General features: G+C 36.7%; 1 long non-coding RNA gene across 1 annotated transcript; it reads right to left on the bottom strand.

The window, feature by feature from the left end:
- Positions 1 to 8099: 8099 nt before the first annotated feature.
- LOC125478431 lies at positions 8100 to 9308 on the bottom strand. The gene is made up of 2 exons (XR_007259250.1): positions 9056 to 9308; positions 8100 to 8292 (listed from the first exon to the last, which is right to left on the bottom strand). It is a non-coding gene; the product is annotated as an uncharacterized LOC125478431 (long non-coding RNA).
- Between the last annotated feature and the right edge of the window lie 5068 nt (positions 9309 to 14376).

Here is a 14376-nt window from a genome sequence, read left to right as displayed (position 1 = left end):
TGTTTTTTCTTAAGCCCAAAGTCGCACACAAATGTCTTATTAATTTTCCTTATTAACAATAATATTTGTCAATTGTATCATATGAAAATAAGGGTCTTTCCCGCAGAAGATTGTTTTATCTAACTACTTAAAATGTCACAAAAATTGGGCTGTTGTCCCTACTGGGCAGCCACCAAAAAATAATTATTAGACCGACTTATACTTATCTAAAGTCTACCAAATTTTAGATGAAAATACTAGACACACAGAGCAGAAACAGATTTTTAAGTAGTTCACAAATTAAGAAAAATGAGTTAGGGGAATTGCTATCCACCACCAAATATTCATGCAAACATGTTATGTTTCATTCAAATTCCCTTCATTTTCGGATGAAGATGCTCAAGTTGGCTTAATGTTAGAACTCAACCTATTACTCTTTCTTATGTAGTATGTTGAGAGAATGGTGTTTTCAACTTAACTTAGTCCCTAGCATGCAATCTAGAATGGTGTGTTCATAGATTTAACAAGTAGAAATCATTAAGAACGAAAAGAGTTTAAGTCATCACAAGGCATCGTAAGTACTAGCGTTGTCTTACTTATCCTAGAAATTGATTCACATGTTAATCGCAATTAACAAGTACTACTCTAGAACATATGTAGGTCCTCATTCGACAAGGGCAGGCACACACATATTCATAGGATTAGAATCCTAGACATGCTTACTAAGTATGCATCCGTAGAAAACACATAAAGAATTCATCAATAAGACAAGTAGTGAACCAATTTTCATCCATTCAAAAAAGCAATTCAAACGAAATGTCATAACAAACTTGCAATCATATTCGGGGCTTCAAAACAGCCCCTAACTACTAAAAATTTAGTAACACAATCCTTAAGTTAAAACAAAAGAAGTTTGAGAAAATAGAACCGAAAGAAATCGACTAAGGCTCTCCTCTTTCCTTCCTTCCCCAACGCTACTTTTAAACCAATTCTTGTTGCATCATTTTCTTGTCCTTAACTCACCCACTAAGTATAGCCATTTAGTGATGACAATAAGTGAGAGGAAATGGTAAAACAATTGTAACTCCTTGGGTAGCCTTTATGCCAATTACTCCCTCTTAATCCTCATCTTTAATTCCATTTCCTGTCAGCTAGTTTGTTCTTGATTGCATCAGTTTTGGCTGCTAGATTTATTGGATTTATTGCTTTCAATGCTTTCTTGTCAGTTACAAACTGCTCAGCCTCTTAGGAACCTTTCAGTGTTAAAACGTCCATAACTTCTTCTAGAATAATGATATTAACAATCCACCAAATGATCCAGAAAATAGACATCCGTAGCTTTGCAAGCATATAAGGCTCATTCTCTAATTCATTCTGAGATGTCCGCAACTTGCTTCCAAAGTCAGCTGACCTGCACAGACAGTTTTGACGAATTTGTTACTTAAAATTCCACTTGTGTTATTTTTCTTTTCTTTACTTGACAAATCCTACAAAACACAAAAACAAAGTAAATAACTCAAAAAATATAAGGAACTGACTAAGAAAAGACAAGTGAATTTGATATAAAATATATATAAATATAAGCTTTTCAAAGTACATATATTTTTTTTTCTTAAGCCCAATTCCTTCTTTCTTTGTTTGTTGAGAAAAGAAAATCTGATTGAAGATTTTTCATTTGTGTATATAACTTGAGTGGTTGAAGCTTTTTCCTTTAGACAAATGGCTTGAAGGGTTGATGTTTTTTCCTTTGGGCATGATAGGAGCATATTCATGCGACTTAAATGGCTTGTTCTCGTACATTTACGTTATGTTTCTTTAGTTATTTTAGTCATTTATACTTCTTTCGTGTGTTTTTAGGTTCATATAGCTAAGGAAGCAAAAAGATGCATTTTGGAGCATTTTGGAGCAAAATCGGACTTGGAATGGATAGCTTATGTTTGGAGCAAAAGGAATGGACGAAATTGAAGACCAAACTATCATCACCACATATCATTCACTTATTATCACTTATCATAATCATTCACTTATCACTTATCATAACCATACACTTATCATCACCACATATCATTCACTTATTATCACTTATCATAATCATTCACTTATCACTTATCATAACCATACAATTATCACTTATCATACCCATAATCATCTACAACCTTGCACATGCTTTCCCATTTCATTATTCATTCACTTTGCATTCATTCAATTCAAGCCACATGCACTTATTCTTTCATCATTCAACCACCAATTCAACACATGCATCTTCAAACATATCAACCCTACATGCACATTCAATCATCCACACCTTGCCGTGCATAACCCACTACTTTCCAACCTAATTCACATGCATTTTCAACCTAACATTCACCCACATGCACTTATTCCTCCATCATTGCACAACATTGCAGCCACATGCACCAAAATCCATCCATGCCGTGCACTTCCCTTGCCATTTTCAGCCATCACACTTCATCATTGCAGCCACCATTCACCCTAGTTGTCAATCACATACTTTCCCATTGTATAATTCATCCACATGCATCTTTAACCAACAAGCAAATCAGCCACAACACACAAAAACAACCCATGTCGTGGCCACCCTTGCAATTCCAGCATTCCACCAAGTTTTCCTAGCTGTTTTTCACATGCATTCATTCATAATCATTCACTCACCTTGCAGCCACATTTCCACCCACCTCCTAGCTGTCATGTTCCCTCTTATTTACCTATAAATAAGCATCCATTGCAGCCACAATTCATTCATTCCATTCACCACAACACAACACACAACACAAACACTTCTTTGCCGTGCAATTCCCTTCCATTTCTGCACCATTTCTTCTCCTCCATTGCAGCCACTCAAACCATTCCCCACTCCATTCCACATACACCTAAAGCCCTAAACATCTCCTTAGACCTTGTGCCACAACGAAGAGGAAGAGAAGAGTGCCTAAACGTTCATACAATTCAAGTTTGAGTTGTTGGAATGTTTAGGTGTTTCTTTGATTTCAATGTTTAAATTCAATTCTCTTTGTTTTGTACGTATGAGGAACGAAAGAGAAGAGGGCCTAAACGTTCATACAATTCAAGTTTGAGTTGTTGGAATGTTTAGGTGTTTCTTTGATTTCAAAGTTATGAGGAACTAAACCCCCTTTAGCTAGGGGGTGATTCGAAACTATGTTTATGCTTGCACTATGAATTGATTAACTTTCGTTGGAATTTCATAAGTTGTGGATTCAATTTGTTTAACCGTTTGATTGATAACTCATTTATGAATGTTTATTAAGAATGCGCGCTTAATTTTCATGCATGAATATGACGCTAGAATATAAGTGAGTTTCACTTAATCGTTATGAACTTATATTCACAAGTAGTGGAGGTTGCTTATAAACAATCGCGTTAAATGAATTCTTAGCACGAGTTTCATGCTCATCATAGTAACGAATGCCTCGTCAACACTTATAGTTTTCATAATGCTTAATGATCTTTGATTGTATCTTTATTGTGCTTTTCACGTAAAGGACTTTTGGAGAATGTTGTGAATTGCGTTGCGCAAACCCATCCAATTCATTAACTTAAGGAAAACTTGACGGTTAATTTAAGCGGACCTAATTAACCCGGGGCGTTGAGTTTCATAATTTATCAAAAGACCAACTGAGAATCAATCTTGTATGCAAGTGTAGCATGTGTGGAGAAGAACCCCTTAGCTATTCCATCATCCATATTTTCATCACATTCATATTTACGTTTTGCCTTTAATTACAATTTGTGCATTTTAGTTAATTTTCGTCAAATCAAACCCCCCCCCTTTACTTTCTTATTCTTTAATGCTTAGAATCTGTTTAGTTTATGTTTTAAAGTATTTTTGAATTCTTTGAGTCTAGTATAGTGTTTTATATTGTGTTTTTACGTTTTTGAGTCAAATCCAAGTGATTAACAATCCCTCCTAATCCCCGGTCCAGAACGATCCGTACTTATACTTATACTACAATTGTCAAAAAGAGGGTTTAATTTGTGTGCGTATAATTCTCGCATCAAATTTTGGCGCCGTTGCCGGGGATTAGCAACTTTGCTAATCCCTTGGTTCTTTTCTTTTTGGTTTAGTTGTTTTCGTTTTAGTTTCTAACTTAGTGTTGTTTTCTTTGTTTGTTGTTACTTTTGATATTTGATTTAGTTCTCTTTCTTTGATTTTAGGTACTAGAGAAGTAAGATATGGATTTTGCTAGCATTCAAGCTCAATTGGCAAATCTTACTTCTCAATTGTCGCCGTATGCCGAAAGGACCACAATGCAGAGTGTCCCTACATTTGGTGCTTCATATAGGCAAGGATTTCAAGACAATCAATGTCCACAAAGAGATTGGAGGGATCATTCAAACTCTATGTGGTGGGAAGCTCAACAAGTTCAATGTGAAGCATATTGGCAGCCATATGAGGAGTTCTATTCAAGACCTATGCAGCCACCACAACTTCATATGCAATATGCTCAATTAAATTCAAGTTCGCCAATAGATTATAATCAAATTCTTAATGAATTAAATTCTTTGGCGCAGGGGTCACAAAATCAAGCCAAGGAGGCTCAACAAGAAGCATATTGGCAACCATATGAGGAGTTCTATACAACACCTATGCAGCCACCACAACCTCCCCCACAACAATTCCAATCAAGTTCAAGTATGTCCATGGATAATGATAAAAATTTTCAATTACTAACCTCTTTGACGCAGGATGAACAAAATCAAGACAAGAAGTTGGGTAAATTGGAGGAGCAAATTGGGCAGATTATGGAGTTCATGAAACAAATTCAAGAGCAAAGTGAACTCTCCAACTCAACTATTGAAAACTCGAAGGAAGATTTTGAAATCCATAATGCTATCACTTTGGGAAGTGCTATGGAGGTTGGAGCTGACCTAAAAATGTCCAAACATAGCCTAGAAGTGGATGAGGAGCTGCTAATTGAGGAGGAGGAAGAAGACATGCACACGGCAAGGGTAGAACAACCCTTGCCGCAGCCCCCTAAGCCCTCTAAACAACCCACCACAAGTAAGGACGTCCCAATTCCATGTTATTCTGATGTTATTCCACCCAATGTCCCTTTTCCTAGCAGGTTTTTGATTCCCAACCAAGAAGAGAGTAAAAAGGACATCGTGGAAGCCTTCCCAAAGGTGCAAAATGCTATTCCAATTCTTGGTGCAACACAGCAAGTTTTAGAGGGTGTTGAATTCTTCAAAGGACTTTGTACACCAAGAATGATTTAAGAGAAGGTAGTGGCTGGAGAAGATGTAGAAGGCATCAAAGAGGACATATTTGAAACCACAATTCCCAAAGAAGTTGGATTTTATGACACGGGACAAGTCATAACTTTCGAAGGGGTGTTTATTCTTGAGTTCATTTCGGAGCACACAGGTAAGCCGCCTCCCCGAATTTCAATTTTCTTGTATACTAACATGTTGTTAATGATTCAGGCACCCAATCTTGAATTTAAACTATTACCGGATCATTTCAAGTATCACCTTCCATTCAAAGATAAAGTCCATGCCATTTGATTCCAAAAAAAAAAAAAAAAAAAAAAAAAAAAAAACATATAAAATAATAAAAAAAAAATGGCAGAATGATGGTGCCTTCACAAAGGATGTTTACGTGAAGCCCCACTACGAGGCATCGGAGCGGGAGGCATAGAAACGGGAGGCATCGGAGCGGGAGGCATCGGAGCAGGAGGCAGCGAAGCGGGAGGCATCGAAGAGAGACCATACGAGGCCTCAATACTTGGTGGAACGCTAGATGAGCCAGGAAAAATGTGCCTCTGGAAGAAAGCAGCAAGCCGTTGACGGTCACTTTGAATTCGACCACTGGATTCTTGCAGCTCATCAAGCTTCCTCTTCATGCCCGTCGAATAGTTGTTTGCAAGCACGTGCAAACTTCTATTCTCATACTTCAGCTGCTTGATCTCTTGCTTGAGACTTTCCACCTCTACCATCAACGATTCAACCTGACGGGAGCGAGCAAGTAGGCGTTGGCCCATGTTGGACACAGAGCCTGCACACTGAACACTGAGAGCGAGGGACTCTTGAACGGCCAACTCATCGGACCGTCCTGAAAGCAGCCTACTATCCTTAGGAGTGAAGAGGTTCCTAGCTACTATCGTAGCTGTTGTTGCATCCGTCATCATGGAGTCTTCACCTGTAAGAGGACCGTTAGAAGATAAAAAAGAGGGGCGCCATACATTACCTTGACGGGGCACAACCGGATCGCTGCTGAGACTCAAATCTAAGCAAAGGTTCGATGGGTTAGTCATTTTTCAAAGGTGTTCAGAGAGAAGGGTTGGATGGAGTTAAATCTCAAAGGGCCGGAGTTGATTTTCAAGAATGGGCAATCTTCAGAGTGTGTATGTTGGTGGTGATCGATACCTCTATAAAAAGCCAAGGCGCCGCGACCACCGATTCAAAGAGCCGGATTTTCCTGCGTAAAGTTCGGCGATGATCTCTCGGCTTTTCAGAAAACGCGTTCAACTTTGTCAAAAGATCTCTGACAAAGTAGAAAACACGTGGAGGCCATCATCGCAACTACACGTCTTTTAGAGTCTAACCTGCTTTTGCTTTCTATTGTTTTTGATCCACAATTGAAGAAAAAAAAAACACTTTTTTCTAACCAAACACAATTTATGGTTCCAACTTTTTTTTTAAAAAAAAAAATTAAGCAATCCCAAGCTAGCCTTATGTTTTGAGGACATATAAATTTAGAATTTTGGCATGGAAAAAAAAAACTTAGAATCTGGTACCTTCAGTTCCTAAATTTAGTTTCATGTAAATAGGTGTTATTTTCATATTGCTATAAATGAGAGTTCAAAAATAACAAATTCTGTATTCAATTCTATTGTTCTTTTAGGTTAATCAAACAAGCAAATTCACAAGTTCTAGAAAATAAAATTTTGTCATTTCAATTTCCATCATTTTAAAATTCTTTAGTAATATAAATTATTTTCATCCAAGCAGATTGTTAGGTTTTATTCTTATGCTATGTGTGTACGTCATTTTGTAGTATAACATAAAGAAGATGAATTAATAATCAATAAGAGTATTGTCTCCATTTTTCTAATAATATATGAAGACAACTACAAGTTATTTTAACTTAAGATAGTACAATTCAAAAAGAAAATGGTGCAACCTCCACTTCAAATATCTAGAGTGCACAAAATTTGCCACAAAAACAAAACAAAAAAATCCTTCCAATTTTTTCCTCATGTTGCACAATGCCAAAATATCATGTGCATTCTCCGCACCTCCAATTTTCCATTTGCGAAAAATCTACAAAAAGAAAGTCTTGCTCAATTTTCATATTGTTTGCCTCATTCGTCTTGTGAAAAGACATTAAAATTTGTTATTGATTCCTGAAAACAGAAAGTTAAGCAGGTAAGTATATAATATAATTAGCAGTTATGACATCAAGTACACATCTATATTTGTTTTTATGTATTTGTAGTTGTCATATATGACATGTCATCTCGACCAAACTTTTTTCCTTTATTATCAGACTTATTTCTTCTCAATTCGCCCTAGTCAGCTACTCCTTTTTTTTCCCTTCTTATCATCTTTTCTTATGTATTGAATAGTCTCATTCTCCTCCTCATCATTTGGTCCAACAGTTTTAGATTGTAAACAAACATCTTCCGTGGATTCCTCCATACTTTCTGGTGGTAGTACACTAGATAAAGGTAAGATCCACTTGTCATATAACTATTGTATTGAAAGATATATCTTTCGATGAAGTAGAAGAAATAGATGAAAGGAAATCTATAAATTAGAGTTGAGGATGCTTAAAGGAAGAATATCTTATATTATAAAAAAAATACAAATATGCTATATTATGTTATGCTTAAAAAAAAAAATACAAACAGATGTCATGTTTCACGATATATATAGTAGTGGGGGATTATGGGACAAAAAATAAATCCATTTGGCATGGAGCTAGAACCTTGTTTCGAGATGTTTTTGCTGGTATTGATCCAGATTTAGATGCTCAACTGGAATTTGGAGCATTCCAAAAACTTGGAGATCCAACTACAAGAAGACAAGTAGTCTGATACAATATGCGTTGTTACTTGCTACTTTTCATTTTTATTTTCTTTTTGTGATTTTTAGATGGGGTACCAGATAAATCTTGATTTGAATCACTGCCTTTTCTTTTTGTTAAAGTGAGGGCCAAGACAACGTCCGACCTCAACATCCTTGATGCACAACTCACTGAATACGGATATATTATGATCATTGCATGTACCATGTGGAGCTCTTGCTGAAGTTCCCACCTTTTTTGCCATCCTTATATATATAATATTAAAGGAAAACTAATGAAAAGGGCTTGAAAACTTTGAATTTTATTGATAGAGCAAAAGAAGACACAAAGTTCAATTGAGACCACAACAACATCAGAAGCTATATGATGTGTATAGATCTAGAATGGAGACCACAACAAGTCACGCAATAAAGGAAAAAAAAACCACAACATCATCAAGACTTACATAGCATAATTGTAATTATGAGCCAGAGATAAGGCTCTGAGATGTTCATTGCCTGCTCAAAATCATATGCTTACTATGATTCTGCAATCTTCCATTTCATGCGACTCATACTATTTTTTTATCTTTTGGTCCAAATAAAAAAACTACTTTTGAAAAGCTCACTATCCACATGCTGGTGTAAATTTATGTTGCAGACATGTTTTGGCTGATACCACGTGAAAGAGAGTATCCATGTCTGTGTAAATTTAATTTAACAGCAATCAAATCTTCCAGTATCATCCAAAAACTAATCACCGAACTAAATTACAACTAATCAACTAATTATACGGGAGAAAACGATTCTAACCAAATTAACCAAAGAAATTAATCCACCTCAAGTCGCAAAAATTAATTAAAATAGAATTTAACCAAATTAATCAGTAAATTTCAATCATTTCGGAACAAAAATCAATTACAGAAAAATGAAGAAAATGACTTATAGTTGAATCAGTTCAATATTTCAATATTCCAACAATAAATTGTCAAAATAAGCAAATTAGAAATTGAAACGAAAGAAAACTCACCTGTTGTTGGTGAAGAGTGCTTGAACCGGAGGAGATGAAGAGGATAGATGGGTCTATGCCCGAACCAGATGAGAGGGAGAGGAGAGAGCGCAAGAGAAATAGGGAAAGGTGGAAATTGAACGAAGCATAAGAGAAAAGGATAGTATTGTCAGCATAAATGTTTCATTAATTGACAATTTTTACGCTCTTCTATGAAAAAAAGTGCTCTTTTAGAGTCTAACCTGCTTTTGCTTTCTATTGTTTTTGATCCACAATTGAAGGGAAAAAAAAAAAAAAAAAAAAAACTCTTTTTTCTAACCAAACACAATTTATGGTTCCAACCTTTTTTTTTTTTTTTCAATTAAGCAATCCAAAGCCAGCCTTATGTTTAGAGGAGGACATATAAATTTAGAAATTTGGCATGGAAAAAAAAAACTTATAATTTGGTACCTTCAATTCCTAAATTTAGTTTCATGTAAATAGATGTTATTTTCATATTTATATAGGGTACCAGATAAATCTTGATTTGAATTACTAGGGGTGGTTCGGTAAGGGATCCCATACCGAAACCCTTGTCCCGATTCCCAAACCGAAATTTTTGGGAATCCCAAATTCAATACCAATCCCAAACCAAATTTTCGGGAATCCCAATTTTCGGGATTTCGGGACAAATCGGGAATCCCGAAATGCTTTTGGGCTTTTGGACAAAAATTTGACATATTATGTTTTTGGGCAAAAATTTGACATATTATGCTTTTAGGCCCAAACTGCCAATTTGTTATTTCTACTAATTTGCCCACTGCCCACTGCACAAATTTGATATAATTTCATAAATTAAGTTTCACTCTACCCACTACCCATTTGTGCACAAAGTTTCAATAATAACAAAGTTTCAATCTGCCCACTACACATGCATCATGCATGCAATAAAAATAAATTAGGTACCAAACCCAAAAGCAAAAATAATAGTTACAAGCCAAGGTTTTAAAATAAATAAAGTAACAAACTCAAAAGCAAAAATAATAGTTACAAGCCAAGGTTTTAAAATAAATAAAGTAACAAACCCAAAATCAAAAATATTAGTTATGAGCCAAAGTTTTAATAATTAAGTTACAAACCAAAAGCTAAAAAGCAAAGCTTCAAGTTTATAAATATTGTTGGCATCTTCAGCCCCTTCGTCCTCTTGATCTTGTTGATGCTTGTGGTTGCTCCATTCTTGTTGGTACTTGTACTCTTCCCCTTGATGTTGATGGTTGAGCCCTTCCCCTTGCAATGGGTGGTCGTGGAGGTAGTGATTGATTTTGACGTTGTTGAACTTCAACTTGGAGTGGTTGAGGAGGTGGAGGTGGCATTTCATTTTCTTGTGTTGTATTCTCCTCACCTCCCAAATTAGCCGTGCCTAAAACAATAAACCACAAATCATTTACATTGAATTATAGTCTAATAGATAATAAATACTAAGAAAATAAAAGAGGAAATTAAATTGTTTACTTACTTCTTTCTAAGCGTTCAAGCTCCTTGTAGAAATGGAATTCGTCAAGTGTAGGCTCCTTATAGAAACAAAATCCTTTTCCTCTAAGCCAATCACTAGTACACACTAAAGCCTCAACCGTTTTAGGTGTTAAGGAAGTTCTAAAAGGATCAACAACTCTCCCACCAAGACTAAAGGCATTCTCACTAGCAACGGTGTTACTAGGAAGGGCCAAAACATCCTTAGCAACTTTACTAGGAGTTGGATATTGAGCACAATTTCCTTTCCACCAATCCAAAAGATTGAAACCCTCATATGTTAGGCTTTGATGTGGATCATTGAAGTACATATCCACTACATTGGCTATCTCATTTTATTGTGCCTCCGCTCTCTTTCGTTGGATCTTCTTTGTCATCCTTGAAGCAACATCAATATCTACAATCACACCCCCCACATCATCTAGTACAACACTTGATCTTTGCTCCACATTTGAGGTAGCACTACTACTAGTACTACTAGTACTACTACTACTAAGGACCACTCCCTCCTTGTATGCATTATACAACTCGGTTACGTAGCCTTTAACCCTTACTTTCTCCTCTCTTATTTTGTCCCATCCATAGCCGAGCTCTTCTAGAATTGTCTCCAACATATCAAATTTGTACCTAGAGTCGAGTACTTGGGCTACAAAGAGAATAGGATTCACCTTTTCAATGTGACCCCAATATTTGTCAAACTTGAGCTTCATTGAGGTAGCCACACTTTGCAAAGTGGCATTAGAGGCGTTTAAAATTTGTTCTTGTATCTCCACTTGCAAGGCAATCACTGTCCTAAGTATTAAGTGTGACGTTGGAGTAAGGATTGCACTCAATGTCAAGGTGGCATCATAAAACTTTTTAAGAAAGTGAGCAAAACTCATCGACCTTTCCCAATCATCCACCTCCGGAGGACCCACCCGCTTGGTCTTTGTTGTCACCCCATCAACCTCTTTCGAGACCTTCTCTTTAAAGTAAGCAATAAAAGAGTCACACTCAAAGGCCATCTTAGAGAACACTTCTTTAAACTTGAAAGCACTATTAAGCATCTCATATGTGGCATTCCACCTTGTGACAACATCAAAAGGGATACTTGACATCCTATCAAATCTCAACAAGACACAATATTCCCTAAAAGACTCCAACCTTGCCGGGGATGAGTGTATAAACTTCACACCATTTCTTATGGCATCAATTTCACAACTAAGCTCCATCATTCCATCCTTAACTATCAAATTGAGGATGTGACAAGCGCACCTCATGTGCAAGTGAGCCCCGTCAAGTAAAAGAGTACCATTTGACTTGAGTATTCTTTTCATGTATGCAATGGCGGTGTCATTTGCACTAGCATTGTCAACGGTAATGCTAAACACCTTGTCAATGCCCCAATCATTCAAGCAAACCTCTAGACATCTTCCAATATCATCACCCTTATGAGAAGTAACTTGGACAAAGTTTAGGATCCTCTTATGCAACCCCCAATTAGTGTCCAAAAAATGGGCTGTGATGACCATGTAGTTTATCATTTGAATTGAGGTCCAAGTGTCGGTTGTAATACTCACTCTCAACCCCTTACTCACACTTTTTATTTTAACCTTCTCTTCAACATACAACTCTAAAACCGCCGCCGCCACCTTATGCCTATTAGGAAGTTTGTATTTTGGATTCAAATCACGAATAAAATCTCGAAAGTCTTCTTGATCAACCACTCTAAAAGGCATCTCCGCTATTATAATCCACCTCACACATCTCCTATCAAGTCTTTTTTGATTGAAAGTGTGAGTGACAACCGGACCTCCCATCCTCGCTTGTGTCAATGTAGGTTGCTTCAGATCCACATTCTCAAAGAGACTAGAACCCGGGCATTTCCTCAAATGCTTAAGAATTCCCATCGTCCCATGAATTATAGGGTGTGCCGGTACTAAGAGTTTGCAATGCTTGCATTCAGCCATGAAAGATTTCTCCCCATTATTATCGGTGATCGTTACCCTCTTAGCATCATTCCACGCCGGACTTGGACCCTTTCTCCTATTGCCCTTTTTCCGAGGAGGACCCTCTCATTGTCTCACTACTTCTTCTTCTTCTTCTACTTCCTCTTCCCCTTCTTCCCCCTCTTCCTCATCTTCTTCTATTTGTTCTAATGCAATATCCTCCTCCATATCCGGATCATCATCCCAACAATCTTCATAATAATCATTATGCAAATAATCTTGAGGTGAGGGAGTGCCTAGTTGAAGGGTACCACTAGGTTGGGTTTGTTTTTGTTTTCCTAATACCGAGACCATAGGTGTACTAGATTGGCTACTAGACCCGTCCATCCTAACAAATAAAATAACAATGCACATTAATATATCACAACCACAGTTCAGCATATATCCAAATTCCAATAAATAAATAAAATAAATGGTTCAAAAATCTGAGCATTCAACATAGAAAATATATGGTTGTGAGAAAAATAACTCAAAATATATAACAGAAATCAAAAGAAATCTGCCTATTCAATACTTTCATGGCATCTGCCCAATCTGCCAATTTGACATAGTTTCATACTTTGCTATCAAACATTAAGGCAAGACCATGTATCTAAGATTCTCAAAGCCAAAACAAAAATATTACCTGACGCAACGTGTGACTAATTTGAAGTTTGAACAGGTGGAAATAGATACATGAAATTTGAAATTAAACTAGTTGCTTATCAATAAATAAACTAAGAACCCTGCTTAGTGCCATATAGAAAACACACACACATCTATATATTTTTTACGAGTACTTTGCTTTCTAGGGTAAACATAAATAGCTCCAGCATACAAGTCATCTAATCAAACTATCGGTCTACCAAACAATCTAGAAACAGGGACATCTTTTCTATGTGTAAATCATAGAGATTTCAACAGGAGTCGCTTACACTATGATGCCAAAGTAATAAAAAATTGTGTAGGGCAAAATCTAGAAAGCAAATGCAAGCGCAATGATACATGATCGTGAATATTATAGTGGAAAAACTCAAGGCTTTGACGAAAGAAGAAAGAAAGGCAAACATGGCATCTGGCCATGGTTCAAAAATCTGAGCATTCAAAAAAGAATTACAGATAAAGATGGAGTTACAGATAAAGATGAAGATGGAATAAATGACTGCTAACAAACAGAGTTACAGATGAAGATGGAAGAAATGTATAAGTTATTAACACACACAAAAAAAATTGCCAACGGCATAAATTAATTACCTAATTTGGGTGAGAGTGAGACTCGGACTCAGTGCTAGATTGAGAGTTCTGTCTGTGAGGGAAAATTGCCCGAGAGAGAGAGAGATCGCAACTCGCAAGTGTCGGAGACGATTTATGAAGGAATCGTGAAGGAAGGTTGGAGAGTTCTATCCTTGATGCTTTGGCGTGGGGGTGGCTGGGTGTTGATTTGTGAAGGAAGGCTGGGCCGCTGGAGAGTCAGAGACGATTCGAAGGAAGGCAAGCTGGGTGGTGATTCTGGTGAAGAAAGGTTGGTGGCAGTGGCACAGCAGCTGCATTTCAACTTCAAGCTCTTGATGGAAGTATGGAACGGAAGTGAAAATTGAAATGGGGGATCTAACCTAAAAACAAATGAACGGCACAGATTAAATCTAAAACAATGAACGGTTGAAATAATTCTCTTATAATTAAAAAATAATATATACATATAATATTTATTTCGATTCGGTATGGGAATACGGAAAAAATGGAGATGCAATACCGAATCCCATACCGAAAATTCGGTTTGGTTCGGGATGACATACCAAAAATTTCGGGAATTTTGGTTTGGGATTTTTTTGGTTTGGGATCGGGGATTTTTTCGGTTTGGTTTGG

The sequence above is a fragment of a genome, unplaced genomic scaffold (assembly GCF_019419815.1).
Source record: "Pyrus x bretschneideri cultivar Hongxiangsu unplaced genomic scaffold, Pyrus_bretschneideri_v1 Contig245, whole genome shotgun sequence".
NCBI classification, from domain to species: Eukaryota; Viridiplantae; Streptophyta; class Magnoliopsida; order Rosales; family Rosaceae; genus Pyrus; species Pyrus x bretschneideri.
Note: the sequence above shows the minus strand (reverse complement) of the source record. Positions and strands in the feature narration are given on the sequence as shown.